Source organism: Budorcas taxicolor, chromosome 23, assembly GCF_023091745.1.
Source record: "Budorcas taxicolor isolate Tak-1 chromosome 23, Takin1.1, whole genome shotgun sequence".
NCBI classification, from domain to species: domain Eukaryota; kingdom Metazoa; phylum Chordata; class Mammalia; order Artiodactyla; family Bovidae; genus Budorcas; species Budorcas taxicolor.
In genome coordinates, this window is record NC_068932.1 from 16763509 (window position 1) to 16778914 (window position 15406).

Below are 15406 nucleotides of genomic sequence, written 5' to 3' on the forward strand. Positions count from 1 at the left end.
CTTATAAGTTAATGATAAAATCTGGACTACTATAAATAGGAAAGCTACGTCTTGCTCTTCTGTTTGAGTTAAAGAATAAATAGAACTTCAACTGATAATGTTTTCTCTTGTTCCTTCAATAGCAATCCTGAGAGCTCACCCACTGTTCTAGGCCAGGAATTCTGCAAGGACAGCAGGAGTGTTTGATTCCCTTTGTATTCTCAGAATCTGGGACAGAACTAAAAACTTAATAAAGGAATTCATTTGCCCCATAGACAGGGAGCTCCTCCTGTGGGCCAGGCACATGCTAGGTAGGCACCAGGGATAGAACACCCAGCTGTTAGCATCTGGGTCCTACAAACCGCTGGGTGGGCAGACAAACAGGATCAGCCAAACAAGTCTGACAAAGTGGCTGACACAGATGCTTTGCAGAATGCTCTGTCCAAAACCACTGAATCAGGACAGTCTCAAACAGGGGGGTGAACATGCTCCAGAGGGTCCGAGAAGGCTTCCCCCCAGGAATATGCTGCCTTCAGCTGAAACCTGAAAGATGAGCAAAGCTAACTGGGTGAGGGAGAAGAGAACACTCCAGGGTAAGGAAACCACATGGGCAAAAGTCCTGAGGCTGGACAGAGACGTGTAAGCGCCAGGGGCCAACAGAGGCCAATAAAACAAAATGAATGAACAAGCCCCTAAAGGATGGCGAGTTTCTCCCCCTCACTCCTCTCTACTATCAAAACAGACTGCCCCCAGCTTCGTGCCTCTGAAAGGGTCACTCAGCCCTGCTACGTGCCCAGCCTCTGAGCCAAACCGAGCAGGTGGGCTCTCTGCCTCCCAGCCAGCCCTGCCAGTGGCAACCGCCCCCTGCTTCTGAGGAGCTCCAAAGCCACAGGAAGACACTCCTGAAAACCATACATGTTGCCATGGACACCACCAATCAAAGGCTCCTGGGCAGTTTAATTTTTTAAAGAGAGTGTTAAATATTTTACATCTTCTAACAGCACAGCTTCTTCCTTGCCTACAATGCAAAAGAAAACCCTATACTCCTTGAACTAAAGATTCACACAAAATAAACACCAATGTGTAAGACAGTCCTTGGAGATGTGTACCCACGGTCAAGGGGATCCTCTGGGTATCCTGGCTGCCTGGGTGTATGTTCCTTGCAGAAGCAACCTGGACAATCCAGAAAGAAGCACAGCCACAAAACGTCTTCCCTACTGGAGCTCTTCTGATCCCAAGAAGGGAAAATTATTTACAATGATGCTTCAGGTGTGTTTAAATAGCCCATGACTTTAATAATTTTTTAAAGATAAAACCAAGACCATGGATTGTGATGCAGGCTAGCGGCTGTAGGGCCTCCTCTAGCAGCAGCTGTCCCCAAGAGAAGCTGTGTCTTCCACCAGTGCTCAGGCATGACTAACATTTCCCAGTTCCTGGGAGGCCTCTCCCCCTCACACCTGCCAGGACTGGCTCACTAACGTACCATGTCCAACAGAAAAGCCCCACAAAGCAAATCCAAAATAGTCCTCAAAGGCCTGAGCCCATGCTAGCCTAGGCTCATGGGCCTGGCAACCAGGTTTTCAGCAACTACCACCAAAGCCTACCTAGGCCCTGGACTCTCCCGACCCTCAGCGTTCTCCAGCTACTCTATTTTCTGTCCCAACTGGGACTGTGCTTTCTCCAGGGCCTGATTCGTTCTGTCCTGCTTCACGTAGCCCAGTTCCTACTTTTGCCTGGCTCCTCCATCCAGATGTCTGGCTTGCTCCCCAGCCTACTGCCCGGGCACTGGGGCAGCAACTCAGATCTCCCAGATCCAGTTCCAGTCTTTCTTACCTCATCCCTGGCTTCCAGATCCAGCCTCCTGCATGCACTGTCTACAAAGAGAGACCCAAGCACAGACAAATCAGCAGTGTGTATGCTACAGCAGCCTTGCAAAGACTCCCAAAAGCAATGTACCATGAAACTGTTCCCATTTTCTCTCCTGTTAATTTGTTATCAGCAACTACAACCCCTGGCCATCATTCTGTATTGGTGAGAAACAGTCACCCAAAGCTGGATCTGCCCTGACTAAAGACAAACTCTGAGTAGAGAAGAACAATCGGCAAATGAATTGTCTATTTATTTACAACGTCCGACAAGGAAACTGTTCACGTGCACAGCCACAATATAGACACACATTCCAGGCAACAAGAGAAACAGGATTTCACACATTATGTCCTAGTGACCCTTCATACTGGGAAACCAAGCTCAAAGGTGGCCCGCAAGCAGATGGGAATAATCAATTCATGTAGGGACTTCCCCGGTGGTCCTAGTGGCTAAGACTCCACATTCCCAATGCATGGGACTTGGGTTCGATCCCTGGTCAGGGAACTAGATCCCTCATGCCACACCTAAGACCCAGTGCAGCCAAATAAATATTCAAAATTAATAATAATCAATGTTTAAGGCATGCTAGAAATGAGGAATGAGTTTCCTCATCCGGAATCAACTGAGCGCCTGTTCCTGTTACAGCTGCCATGAGCTAGAAGATCCCTCTGATGATGAAAAGTCAAGGCCCACGTGGGACTGACACGGACAGAGCCAAGTGCAGGTTAAGGTACAGCAGTCAATACTCCTCCTGCTCACTGGTGTTGGAACTCAGGCAGTATCTTTATGCCATGTTGAGAATCCGGGTTGCCAGGAACAGACTCCTCACAGTCATTCCTGCATCGGTCATGACTACAGGTCCATCACTGGCCTCTCTCTACTGCCTCCCACGTGGGTTATATGCATGTCTAGAGCATCCTCACTCCCCCGACAGCCCACACACTTGTCACCCAAAACTTTCCTACTCACAACCCAAAACAAACTGGAATGCCTGCTGGGGAAGACAAGAGCCCAACCCTCTGAGTGTTAATGAGGAAATAAACTCGAGGAGGGTGGGGCTTATGTCTACACTGTTCACTAGTTATTTGTTTAATGAGTGCAATGAGACTACGGTTATTAAAGTACTTCTTAAACAAAAGTTCCACATGTAAGCAGGGACTCACCTCACAAATGGGCACCCTCCCGTCCCTGGAGCTAACAGCAGAGCTCTCTCTCTCTCTTTATCCAGCAAAGTGGGCTGGATGGACATCAAATGGACCTGCCTGCAAGGCTGAGCTATAGTAGGAATGCAAATCACCAAGGGATAGAAACTTCCAAGAAAAGACCCGGATCCCAACCACTAAATCACCTGGCTCTGACCCTTTTCTCTTCTGCACTCCTTTGGAACATCCCTTTGGCTCCATGGGTAATGGTCAACATCTGTGACCTCATCCTTCCAAGGGGGAGATGTCGGCAGAAGAGGGCAGAATGTTTGGGGACAGGAGAAAAGGTTATGGGTAGAAGCAGACCAGGAGGAAGGGGACATCAAAAGGATTCTTGCTCCGAGTACCAGACACCAGTATTGGGGCTTCGTGAACATGCTGGCATTTTCACATCAGCTCACATGACCGAAGAGGCTTAGAAATACTCAGTTCTATGTCCCTCTCCAGATGGTTGGTCAGCTCTACAAACACAGCTTCACTGGCCAATGTTCTTTTTCAACTCCACGGTTGAAAACATCCCCTTGACACTACCAGTAACTTCTGACCCATTCTCATTCGCAATGCAGCCACCAGCATTAGAGTGATGACTATGTGTCAGGCACAGCTCTAAAGATTTGTACAATCCTGTGACGTGGGCACTATTATTTTCTCCATTTTACAAGTGAGGCAACTGAGGTGCAGATGCATAACTTATAGAACAAGGATGGGGACCCAGGCAGCCTGAGCACAGAGGTCACTCCCTTCATCACTCTGCTCCCCGATCTCACTTCCAGAAGAGAGCCAAGCTCCAGCTCAGGCCCATCCAGCTGCAAGACCTTAAACTAATGGCCCTTCTGTGCCTCAGAGGCGTGTGAAGCAAGGCTGATCACAGACACCTGGTCTGCTGTCCACAGGGCAGCCGCTAGTCTCACGTGGCTATGGAACACTTGAGACGCCGCTAGTGTGACCAAGAACCTGCATTGTACGTTGTACTTCATTTTAGTAACCCACTCCAGTATTCTTGCTGGAGAGTTCCATGGATAGAGGAGCCTGACGGGCTATATAGTCCAGGGGGTCACAAAGAGTTGAACACGAATAAGTGACCAGCTTTTAGTTAATTTCAACTTATAGAGTCACATGTGGCTAGTGGCTACCAGATTGGAAAATCCAACTCTGGTCTCTAAATTCTAGGATGCCGGGTGCTGTTTCTTTTTGGTCACTGCTATAGTCACAGAGACCAGCACAGACCCTAGCACAGCCTGTAGTCAGAGCTCAGTAACTATTTGTTGAACAAGGGCTTTTCAGGTGCCATAGCTTCAGTGCCACACAAGCATCAGTTGTTCGGGTTCCCTGCCCACTGGACATCTAGCCTCAGCTTGACCAGGAGCTCGGGCCTCCCAAAGCAGATCAGGAGGGAGAGGCTCTCAAGATGAAAAACTATAGAGGCAAGTCTTCTAAAGGTTCAACAGAAATAAATCTACCTCCCTGAAATTTCCACTTACTCATCCTGGCACTTCAGCTCACAGATCCGGGAAAACCAAAATAAGTTATGAGACAGCACTTAAACATTTTTAAACACTATAAATACAGTATAATACCTCTAATTCATTTTCTTAATTAGTATGAATACAAATCTTAGTTCACTGTGAGGCTGGTTAAACAACTACATGACTGGGATCTGCCTGGGGGAACAATCCCCTACTGTCAGGGCTACGGCCCAGGACTGTCGTCTCCGCTGACAATGCATCCACATCCCCCCTCTCCATGAGCGAGCCAGGGCGTATACAGCTAAACTCCCAACCAGTGAGGCGTCGTTCTGCAAACAAGGTTTGGGGATCCTGGCAGAGCAACTCACATTTTCATATCTCCTTGATGTACTCTTTCTAAGTGGAAAAATCTAAGTCTGCACACATCTCCTATGAGCTGAGGACTGTAGCAGACACAGGAGATATTACAGCTCCACGCAGCCCGCACCAAGAGCCCACATCTAGAAAGAGTAAGAGGTGAACTCTGCAGACTACTTACCCCATGCAAGTCACTGAACCAGATCAGGAGAAGGACATATAAACCAAACGCGATCAATTCAGTGTGACACACGCTGTAACAGACACATGTACAAAACACTGAACTAAAGAGATACCCGGAGGGACCCTGCACCGTGGCTCACACACAGCAGGCACTCAGGGCAATGAACTGAATCAAATTTTGACCAACAGCTCAATTGAAGGCTGAGGAAACCACAATCCAGACAGGTTAAGTGACTGCTCAAGGTGACCCAGGTAGTTAGTGACAGGGCTGGACATGACAGGTGGGCCTCGTCACTTACCCGCCCAACAGTCTATAATCCATCTCCCGGTGCTTCTCCTCTGACCCCTCATGGGGAGGGAGGCAGGATCTGCCCACTGCTTGTTATCACATCCATCTCAGGATAAACAATGGATACATTTTTGTAAGATGGTATGCTGGGGACTCTCTTGAAATCTGAGGAGTTACTGTGTGCATGCCATCCTAGAAACATACGTTCAATCATCTAACAAACATTTCTTGGGAATATACTATGTATCAGGCACCTGTTTAGAGGCTTGGATAAAGAGATGAAACAAACTCTAGTCAGATCAGAACACCCACATTTATCTCTGCTCTCTCCCAGAACCCCACGAAAAGGACAGCAGAAGAATCTGCTTTTTAATGGAAAGGAGACAATGGCTGATGAGATATGCTAACAGAATTCTGAAAGACAGAGAGCCAATTGCCAGGCAGGCACTGATTCAGGTTTCTGCTTCATCTGCTCTCCTGAGTACAAGCAGGGTAGAAAACCACTGAACCAATGGTGCTTAGGCCACAAAAACAGGAGAAGGTTCAGGAAGGGAGGGGGGCGCCAAGGACTGTGAGGGGAGAAGGGGAGCGGACTAGGAAGAGGTGAGCCTGCTGAAAGTTGGCGCGGGGAGCGATCAGACTCCAGGGTCCCTCTTTCAATCTGCTCAGTCTGGTGACCTCCATCCCTAGGCCAGCAGGACGTGGAGGATCACAGTTTAGGCAAATTACACCAGACACTCTGATTCAGATTCAGACACAGCTGAGGGAGGTAGGGAAAGCAGGGAGCAACTTTCAGAAAATGGACGGAGTGAAAGTCTGCACACCAACCAGGGTACCCTGCCTCCTTCCCCATCAAGGCTCCTAGAAGGAACAACACACAGCCTGTTACACCCCCCAGACACACTCCTCTCCAGGAACACCCAACATTCCCTGAGAAAAGATCTACAGACACCAATATCTAGGCGTCTCCAGTGAAAAAAGGGGAGGCTCTCTACTGAATGACCCTACAGTGAGGTTCACAAGCCCCCTTCCTTGTCCCACAGATCCCCAATCAGCATCTTGGTGGCCACTCTTAAAATATAAACCATCAGGGATCAGCCTGCATGGAAAGATGGTTCCAATGGGAAATACAGTAACCAAAAGAAGCAGGAAAAGGGACTGGACAGAAACAAAGACAACACAGGAGAGGCAGAAAAGCAGCAAAACAAACAAAACACAACATATATAAGTGAGTTCACTGCACCCATGAAGCAAGAACAAGATGCTATTTCGAAAAAAAGAAAAATGAGTCTTCAGAGAACTAGGAACTTGCAGAAAGTAAAACGTGCAAAAATGTTCCAAGCAAAACCATGAAAGCATAAACTAAAAATTCAAAAGGATTATTAAAGCTGAAGATGTCTCTCAAGAGGTAAAACAAAAGTAAAATGGAAAACAATCAAAGATTTTAAAGTTACAAACTTGACCCAGGATGTCCAACATCTAAGTGATGGGAGTTCCAAAGACAAAACACGAAAAAGGACAAAAGGAAATTAACAGAGAAAAATATAAGAAAATGTCCCCAAAATGAAGAGCGTGAGTCTTCAGATCAAAAGAGCACAACAAGGACCCGGCATAGTAATTTTCAAAACAAGAACAATCCAAATACAGGGAAAGGGAAAGGATTCTAAAACTTTCAGCAAAAATAAAAGGTTATCCATAAATGATCAAGAAACAAAATAGCATCCAAATTTTGACATTAATATTGGAACCTAGGAGACAGTGGAGCCATGCCTTCAAAATTCTAAGGGAAAAGAGCTTTTAACCTAAAGTGACCCCATGGACTGTAGCCCACCAGGCTCCTCCATCCATGGAATTTTCCAGGCAAGAGTACTGGAGTGGGTTGCCATTTCCTTCTCCAGGGGATCTTCCTAACCCAGGGATTGAACCCGGGTCTCCCGCATTGCGGGCAGACACTTTACCGTCTGAGCCACCAGGGAAGCCCCAAACAAATCAAACCACCAATCAAATGTGAACGCAGAATAAGAATAGTTCAGACAAGCAAGTTTAAGGTAACTGATTTGTACAGACCCTCTCTCAGAAACTCCTGAGGAATAAATCAAGAAACAGGAAACGGAGGCTCCCACCAGAGTAAAGTGAGGGAATCCCCAGGACGAGTCATGCCCTAGGCCTAGAAGTCAGTCAGCTTGGAATAAAGGGGAGGAACTGAGGCCTCTGGGAGTGAGACCTCCAGCTGAAAACAGACTGCAGTAAAAGAAAAAGAAACACGTGTATAAAACAGAGAGGGTTTCAAAAGCCTCCCAGAAACTCTGGGAATCAGTAATAACCACAAAGGAAATGAAATAAATAGGGAAAAAGCAATTATTAACTCAAAAAAATGTACAAGAAATTTCATTACAGTACAACTATAAGGCTCAGCCAGGAACTCTATTTACACAGTCAAAATAATATAAGTGTTGACTATCAGTGTAACAAAAAACTGTGATAGACCACACTGGGAGGACATGTAGGAAACCAAGCATGTGGGGAGAAGAGAAAAGAGGGGAATAAGGGCTCCTCTAATCCACAGCAGGACAATAGTACTATCAGCAGAAACAGCTAAAAGGCCTGGAAGTGACTATGGTAGGCAGAGTAATGGCCCCTCCAGGATGAAGATGCCCATATCCTAATCCCCGAACCCACAAACATGGTATCAATACCTGGCAAAAGGGAATTAAGGCTGCAAATGGAAGTAAGGCTGCTAATCAAATGAACTTCAAACAGGGAGATTATCCTAGATTATCCAGGTGAGCCCAAAGTAACCACAGGGTCCTTAAAAGTAGAAAAGGGAAGGGGAAGGCAGTCAGGAAGGTGTGACTATGTTAGAAGGTCAGTGATGGACGGAAGTACTCAACTGGCCATTGCTGGCTTTGAAGATGTTGAAAGGGGGCCATGAGCCAAGGAATGCAGGTGGCTTCCAGAAAGTGGAAGACACAAGGAAGAGAATGCAGCCCTGGCACCATCTTGACTTTCACCCAGTGAGACCCTTTTCAGACTTCTAAGCCAGAGAGCTGTAATTTAAATTTGTGTTGCTTTAAAGCCACTACGTTGGTGGTAATTTGTTCCTGCAGCAACAGAAAATCATGTTCCGTGACTAGCCCTGGGGAGTGGATCATCAGATGAGGAGTGACACAGCCTTCTTCCTAAGCCTTGCAGTGTTATTTGACTTTTAAAGTCATATATATGACTCTGATACAAATTAAATTTTAATTTTAAAAGAGCTGGGACACAAATTCTCTCTTGCCAGAGCTCATAATCCAGTAGAGACAAACAGGGCCCCGGCTACTGCTGATAGGCAAACACGGGAAGAAAGCACCTCTTTGAGATGTGAGGACATCTGAAAGGAGTAGGCGTTCACTGGGCAAAGGAGAAACAGGCCTGCTGGAGAGGGATCAAAGACCAGGGGGAACATGAAACAGTTCTGAATGATGGCACATCAGTGGGTCTCGCAGAGTCAGCAGGAAAGGCTGGGTGGACAGTGCCCAACACCGCAGGTGTGACACCTGCCCCACTGCTGGCTTCTCTGACTGGGGTCTAGGGCTTGCTGTGTATATTTAGGGCTGGTATGGACAAAAGAAGACCCCAAACAACGTGTTTCTGGAACATCAATTGCACCCAACAGTGAAGTGTTTTAAATGCTTTTACACTAAAAATTAGCACAGATGTATTACAGAAGACAAAACTCATGTGAATTTTTAACATAAAAATTGGTGACTTCTTGCTTGAGAGGCCCACTGTAGACACTAAGCTATCTGCTGACCTCTGAGCATCAAGATTCAACCATCTCTATAATTATTACAAGAGTCAGAAGAAAGGTTAAAGCGCCATCGCATGCATCCATCAGAGCACCTGGGACTTCACACCAGCAACCTCTCAAGGGCTGCCTACCCTCCCTGTGTTGGGTCCCAACATGAATGGGAAAGTTGAGAAGCATCTCATTCTTTTCCAAAGTGGTCTGGGTCCTGCTATTGCAGGGTAACTTAGCTCTGCCTGGGGAAACAAACAAAAACTACCACACTGAATGTTTCCTGCACATCTTCTCTTGGTCATAAGCCTGTCCATCTTTCTCCCATCCCCCCTCTAAAGATTACCAGGATCACTGAAAAAACCCCAGCTCGACCATCAGCACCTCCGACCCCTTACAGCACAGGCCTCTGTTAAAAAATACATTGCAGACACTCTTTCCATGGAAGGAAGTCAAGAAATAGGGCACATCTCTTGGGAGAGGGTGTCCCTTGTGTGCACAAACAAGGGTGGAAACTTTTTCTATTGTTGTGGCTGTTTTTGTTATAAAAACAATAATATCCACGTAACAGTGAACTGGGAAATTTTTTTTTCTGTAAAGACCCACTACTGACCACCGAGGAGGATTAGAGAGGGAAAAAAAAAAACCATATATATATCTCAATGGAAGACCACACAGAATTAAAAACCAATTTAATTGCATTTGGTTTGTTTTTTCGTGTGTAAAACCCATACACACATTCAAAAAAAGTGAACTCAACTGATTTCAAACAGAGAGGATGAGATTTTAATAACACCTTAAATATATTACAATTAGTTATGTCATTGACAGAAGATAAAAGATGGGAGAGGCGATCAAAGAAAAAGATACAATAGGAGGAGAGAAAAAGAAATGGATAGAGGAGGGTATGGGAGAAAAAGGACGGGAAGACAGCAAGACACAGGGACAGACAGACATCAGTAACCACACACAAAAAGAAGGAACAATTAAAGCATTCACAGAGACACTTTCTAGGCCAAAATAAATGACACTGCATATGCCAGGGTAGGCTTGGGCTATAGACTTCAAAGTAGTTTCACCTTTTATCCTTGCCTTCGAATGGTTACTAATCTGGCTTACCACTGTTCACAGCTCTTTAATTGCTCATTTAAACATTCTGAGGCTTAGCTCAGGTCAAGGGCTAGAAGCTCCCTTCAGACAAGCCACAGTCAAGCAAATCATTTACCTCCAAGTATCTGCTCTACAAAGGGAGTACGTGAAACACTCTTACACAAATCACCGTCTCAGAAAATGTACAAAGCACCAATGACAGACAGGAGAAAATGCTGTTTGCATTGAAAAGAAACTCCATAGAAAACTTTTTAGTTTTGCATTTAAAAAGCAAAAACAACAACAACAAAAGCAACCCAGAACTGGTACTTCAGCAGAACGGGTTCCCACCTCAGCATTTTCCAGCATCACTCCCAGCACATTTGACTTTCCACGTGTTCAAGTTCTGCCCGCCCCACTGGCTTCAAAGGCTTGAGTTGGCTCTGAAACCAAACACTGCAAGCTGAGGGTCAACGGAAAGATCTCAGGGGACTGACTCCCAAGTCAGTCTCAGCCCTGCCTGTACTTTCTATCCATCCTCTCCAACGATTATCTAAAGCAATCCCTTACTTCACTCTAAGGGCTGCAGAAACCTGCTATTTCACAGCTGATAGAGCCTCCCCCTTTCAGCTCCATCTCTTTTTCCTCCAAGTCAGGTGTCTATGTTTTCCCCTTCCTTACCTGACCAGCCCCCAACCTCCTACCTGGTCTATTTCCCCAACCTCTCCCTTCTGCCCCTAATCTCTCCTGGCTCTTCTCTACCCTGTCTTAGTATCATTGCTCTCAGAGGAAAAAGGGGCATAGGAGGTATATTTAGAACACAAAACCTAGAGTCAATCCACCTGAGTTTCTGCCCGGCTCTGTATCTTGCTAGCTGTTTGACCTTGAACAAACAGCCAAGCCACCCAACCCCTCAAATTCCCCAGTGAGGGGGATGAACCTGGCAACCACAGAGGTCTTGTCCAACTCTCAGGTCCCAAATATTCAAACACCCACCTGTATAACCATAAATAAAGCAGTGAGTTAAACATACACAGGCAGAGAGAATGAATAGAAATTCCCTTTCCTCAGCATTCTGTCACCCCAGCTAGTGTCCCCAATCAACCCCCCACACTGAGGGGCTGTACCTCATTCTGAGCTGTTCGAGCTCTAAATTACTTAGATACAGCAAAGCCTCCCCCGATCACACTAATCAAGGGACAGATGAATCTGAATATCCAACAGAAGTCTGAGTCCTGGAATGTTTCTTTCATGCCATAGAGCAATACTGTGAATTTAACATCAGCTTAGCAAACAGAAAAGAATCTAGAAATGCCATCGAAAACTGTCTTGTGAATCTAAGAACAGTTATGTGTCGGGAACCCTGGAAAATAATCCACTCCTAAGTCCTCCACTTTCCCAACAAGGGCAGAGGCCCAGAGAGCAGAAGCCACAAACCCAAAGCCCAGCGCAGATCCATGACCGGATCAAAGCCAGAGGTCCTGCTTCTGGCCCAGAGGACTTTCACCAAAGCTTTTGAGACCATCCATTTCCTTTTTCAAAGAGACAGATTAAACCCCAAATTACCAGTGAGTTCTCTCTACAACAAATCTATTTCCAAATCCAGGGAAGCAGACCAGAGCTAAGTTTGGATGGCCAGATGATCACTAACACTGCCTAACAAGCTTTCTTCCCTGAACCCTGCCCGGTCATTCTCTGCAGAGAAAACCCCAGACTCTGCTATCCATATGGAACTCTATTTTGGAGAAGTGGGAAGCGAAGACCCGTACAGTTCTTTGTTCTGACGCTAAGAAGCATCTGCTTTCCGATAACTCCTACCTCACCTTCCAACATTCCAAGTAGCTTCAGAAAAGTTCTTAGAAACTCTCCAACTAGAATAAAAGCAAGCAGGAGGTAACAGGAGGAAAGGTCCAACTGAGGGTGGGTGTGTAACAGACGATGATAATACCCTCCCAGCTCTTCACCCTAGGGGTAGAAAGCATCTCTTCTCAGCTGCTAATACCCTGCACCAGAGACAGTGCCACTCAGCGCCCTCCAGCAGAGAAATGAGCTCTCTGCAACCCCTGAAGAACTAACCCTTTCCTAACCATCCACTCTAACAGTGCCCAGGACAGAGGTACCAATAGACCAATCCTCCCCAGCCCTCCCCTCCCACCAAGAGCCTGAAACATCAGAGCTCTGATGGCAAGGAGCTATTTAAGGCAGCATCAAGAGGGTGGGGCAGAAAATTGCTGGCAATATCCTCCTCCTCCACCCCTCCCTCCCTCACAGCCAACAGACACAGACACAGACACAGACACAGACACACACACACACACCCTGTGGCTCCATAGACAGCCATTAACCTCCCCTATGTCTCTAAGGTCTGGACATCTGGAGTCCCCAAACGTTCAGCATGTTTTCTCTCATTGAGGCTGCTCCACCCCCTTCTCTTCCACCACCACCAAGCCACCTTTCCAATCAAAAACACAAAATTTAATCTAGAGTTCAACAACCAAGGGGCTTGGAGATAGACAAGCCCTCCCTGGCCTTCACTTAGGAAAGAAAAAGGGCACCCGGGGTAGCGGGGGAGGGGTGATGTCAGAGGCCTGATAAGCTAGACAGACTCCATGCTATCGCTAAATGAACCTCCCTCCTATTGATGGTGAGATCAATTCGGGCAATTTCGGCAGGTCGGCCCTGTGACAAGAGGGGCATCCCAGCGCTCAGTTTACAACAAAAATCCAAAGGCTCAGCCAGAACATGCTGGGAAAATCCAGGGTCTGGATAAAAAGAGCTACACTCAATGGGATCCTTTCTGCTTTTATGTAGCAATGTAATAGCGTAATAAATTCTGTCTGCCTGAGGAAAGCATGCACTGGTGAATTTCAAAGCCATTTTAAGACAGCGGATGCACCGGGATGCAGAATTCAACAGCACATTCCTTCGTGGAAAAGAAAAAAAAAAAACGTAATGATTTCAAGCTTGTTTCCCCCTCTATCTTGAATGGAGCTAGCGCTTATCAAGGAAGCCACCTCGGAAAGCAGCCAGAGGAGAGCCGGGGATGCCCGGGGAATCCGGAGAAAGGAATCGCTTTCTGTTCATCTCGGTGAGGAGCTGGCTAGCACGAAGCTGCCAGTCACTCTGAGGGACGAAGGATGAAGAAGCATGGCCGGATGGGCAGGCTCCGGCGTCCCCGGACACACATACACACGCACCCGCTCATTCTGGCGGGTCCTAGGCCAGGCCGATAGTCCTTGCTCTCCTCCCGCCGCCCTCTCCTCCAGAGGGATGCTAATGAATGAACACACCTGAGAAGCCTCCATCCTGCCGCTCGCTCCCTCCTTCTTCCTCTGGCTGCTGCAGAGGAGCCTCTCCTCGGTAGTTTCACTTTACAGCGTAAACCCACTCGGGCTTTGATGTCTCCTCCACCCACCCATATTGCAGCCAGCCTGAAGCAGGCGGACGTTCTCCTCCTTGCAGAGGCCATGATCGCACGTACCCCCACCCACCCAAAAAAAAAAAAAAATCTGGAATATCCCAAACCCCGGCACACTGGGAAACTTTCCCTTAAAAACTGAGGATCCACCAAGCAGGCAGGAAGGAGGGATCGACCGAGGGGGGCCACGGTTTCCCCCGCGACCACGGAGGATGCTCTGGGGGGAGGGGGTCCCCCAAGTCCTTCCAACAGCTGGCCCTTTAAACGCACCTCTTCCGAGCGTGAGACAAAGGCGCCGCCCGCGGGGGCCGGGCTGGCGCACGCCCCCAGCGCCGGTGCTGGCGATCAAGCAAGCGCTGGCCGAGGGGCGGCTGGCGCGGGCTTACCTTGCGGGTCTCCGGGCTGGCGGGCAGGCAGCGCGCGTCCTGCCCCACTCGCACTACACGCTGCAGTTGGCCCCGCTCTGTTTTTCTGGGACTCGGCGCTGACTTCACCGACACTCCGCGGCCGGCCAATGGGCTGCGGCGCCCGCCCCCTTATTAGCATGCGTCTGGAACCGTCCACTCCGGCGGCGCCTGGGAGGCGGGCGGTGCTAGGGGGCGGTGCCGGGCTCCGCAGTGACAGGAAGGGGCGTGTGTGCCAATGGGAGGCGATGAAGCGCCTCCCCGCCCCGCCTCGCTGCACTGTGAGCCGGGCGCGCGGGCCCGCGGATCTCCGGCCGAGAACGTGCCCGCAGTCCCAGTAACCCTGTTTTTGTCCTGTGCAGCCTCGGGCTGGGCTGGAAGGTGGCCCGGCGGGCCCTCTGATTCTTCTGAGAGATCATCCCAGGGGAGCTGGGAAGGAATCTTAGGCATTAAAAAAAAAAAAATGCTAACCTGTCTTGAGTACATATAACTTAACCCCTGTACCCCAGTTTGCTCATCTTTAAATGGTCTAATAACCAGTACCTATTTCGTAGGACATAGAGAAGATGAATATAATTAATGTATGTAAAGCTCTTCCCAGGTGGCGCTAGTGGTAAAGAATCTGCCTGCCAATGCAAGAGACAAAAGAGACACAGGTTCAACCCCTGAGTCGGGAAGTTCCCCTGGAGGAACTTCAGTATTGGCAACCCACTCCAGTATTCTTGCCTGGAGAATCTCATGGACAGAGGAACCTGGCGGGCTACACAGTCCACTGGGTCGCAAAGAGTCCGACACGACTGAGGCAATTTAGCACACACACACTCATTCATGTAAAGCGCTTAGATGGGTGCCTGGCCGTCCGGCCGCATGTTTCTACTATCAATACACCTGACCAGCCAATATGCTTAATGCTTCCTAGTTTTTCTCTGTTTTGATCCTCATAGTCTTAGAGGAGAGTCGCTATTACCAATCCATATTTTTCAAGTGAGAAATCTGAAATGGTTTAAGTGGCTTGGTCAGGGTCACACTGGTGCAATCAGGATTTGAAGCCAGGCTCTGAGACTTCATTCATGTAATATATTATTCAGCTAGGCCCTGGGGTTACTGCCGAAAATAAAACAGACAAGCCTCCTCTGCTCATGAAGCTTCCATTTTAGTGAGGAAGACAGGCAAATAAACAAGTGAATAAATAAACAAGATTGGAGGCAATGTGTCAAGTAGTGTGAATAAAACAAAACAGGGTCAAATGCAAGTGGAGAGACAAGGTCTTTGCTAGATGGGTTCAGAGATAACCTCTGTGATATCCTGACCTCTTCCAAGCCCTCTCAGTGTTACAGAAAGAAAACAGGAAATTCAAAGAGGAGAAACCCTC

General features: G+C 47.7%; 1 protein-coding gene across 3 annotated transcripts in view; it reads right to left on the minus strand.

Annotated features, from left to right (window-relative positions):
- SORBS1 (sorbin and SH3 domain containing 1) overlaps positions 1 to 14135 on the minus strand; it is a 233341-nt gene extending 219206 nt beyond the window's left edge. For all 3 annotated transcript variants that reach the window (XM_052660712.1, XM_052660713.1, XM_052660714.1), the window contains exon 1: positions 14017 to 14135. The gene's annotated coding sequence lies outside the window, so the exon portion shown is untranslated. The remainder of the gene's footprint in view (positions 1 to 14016) is intronic.
- Positions 14136 to 15406: the final 1271 nt, after the last annotated feature.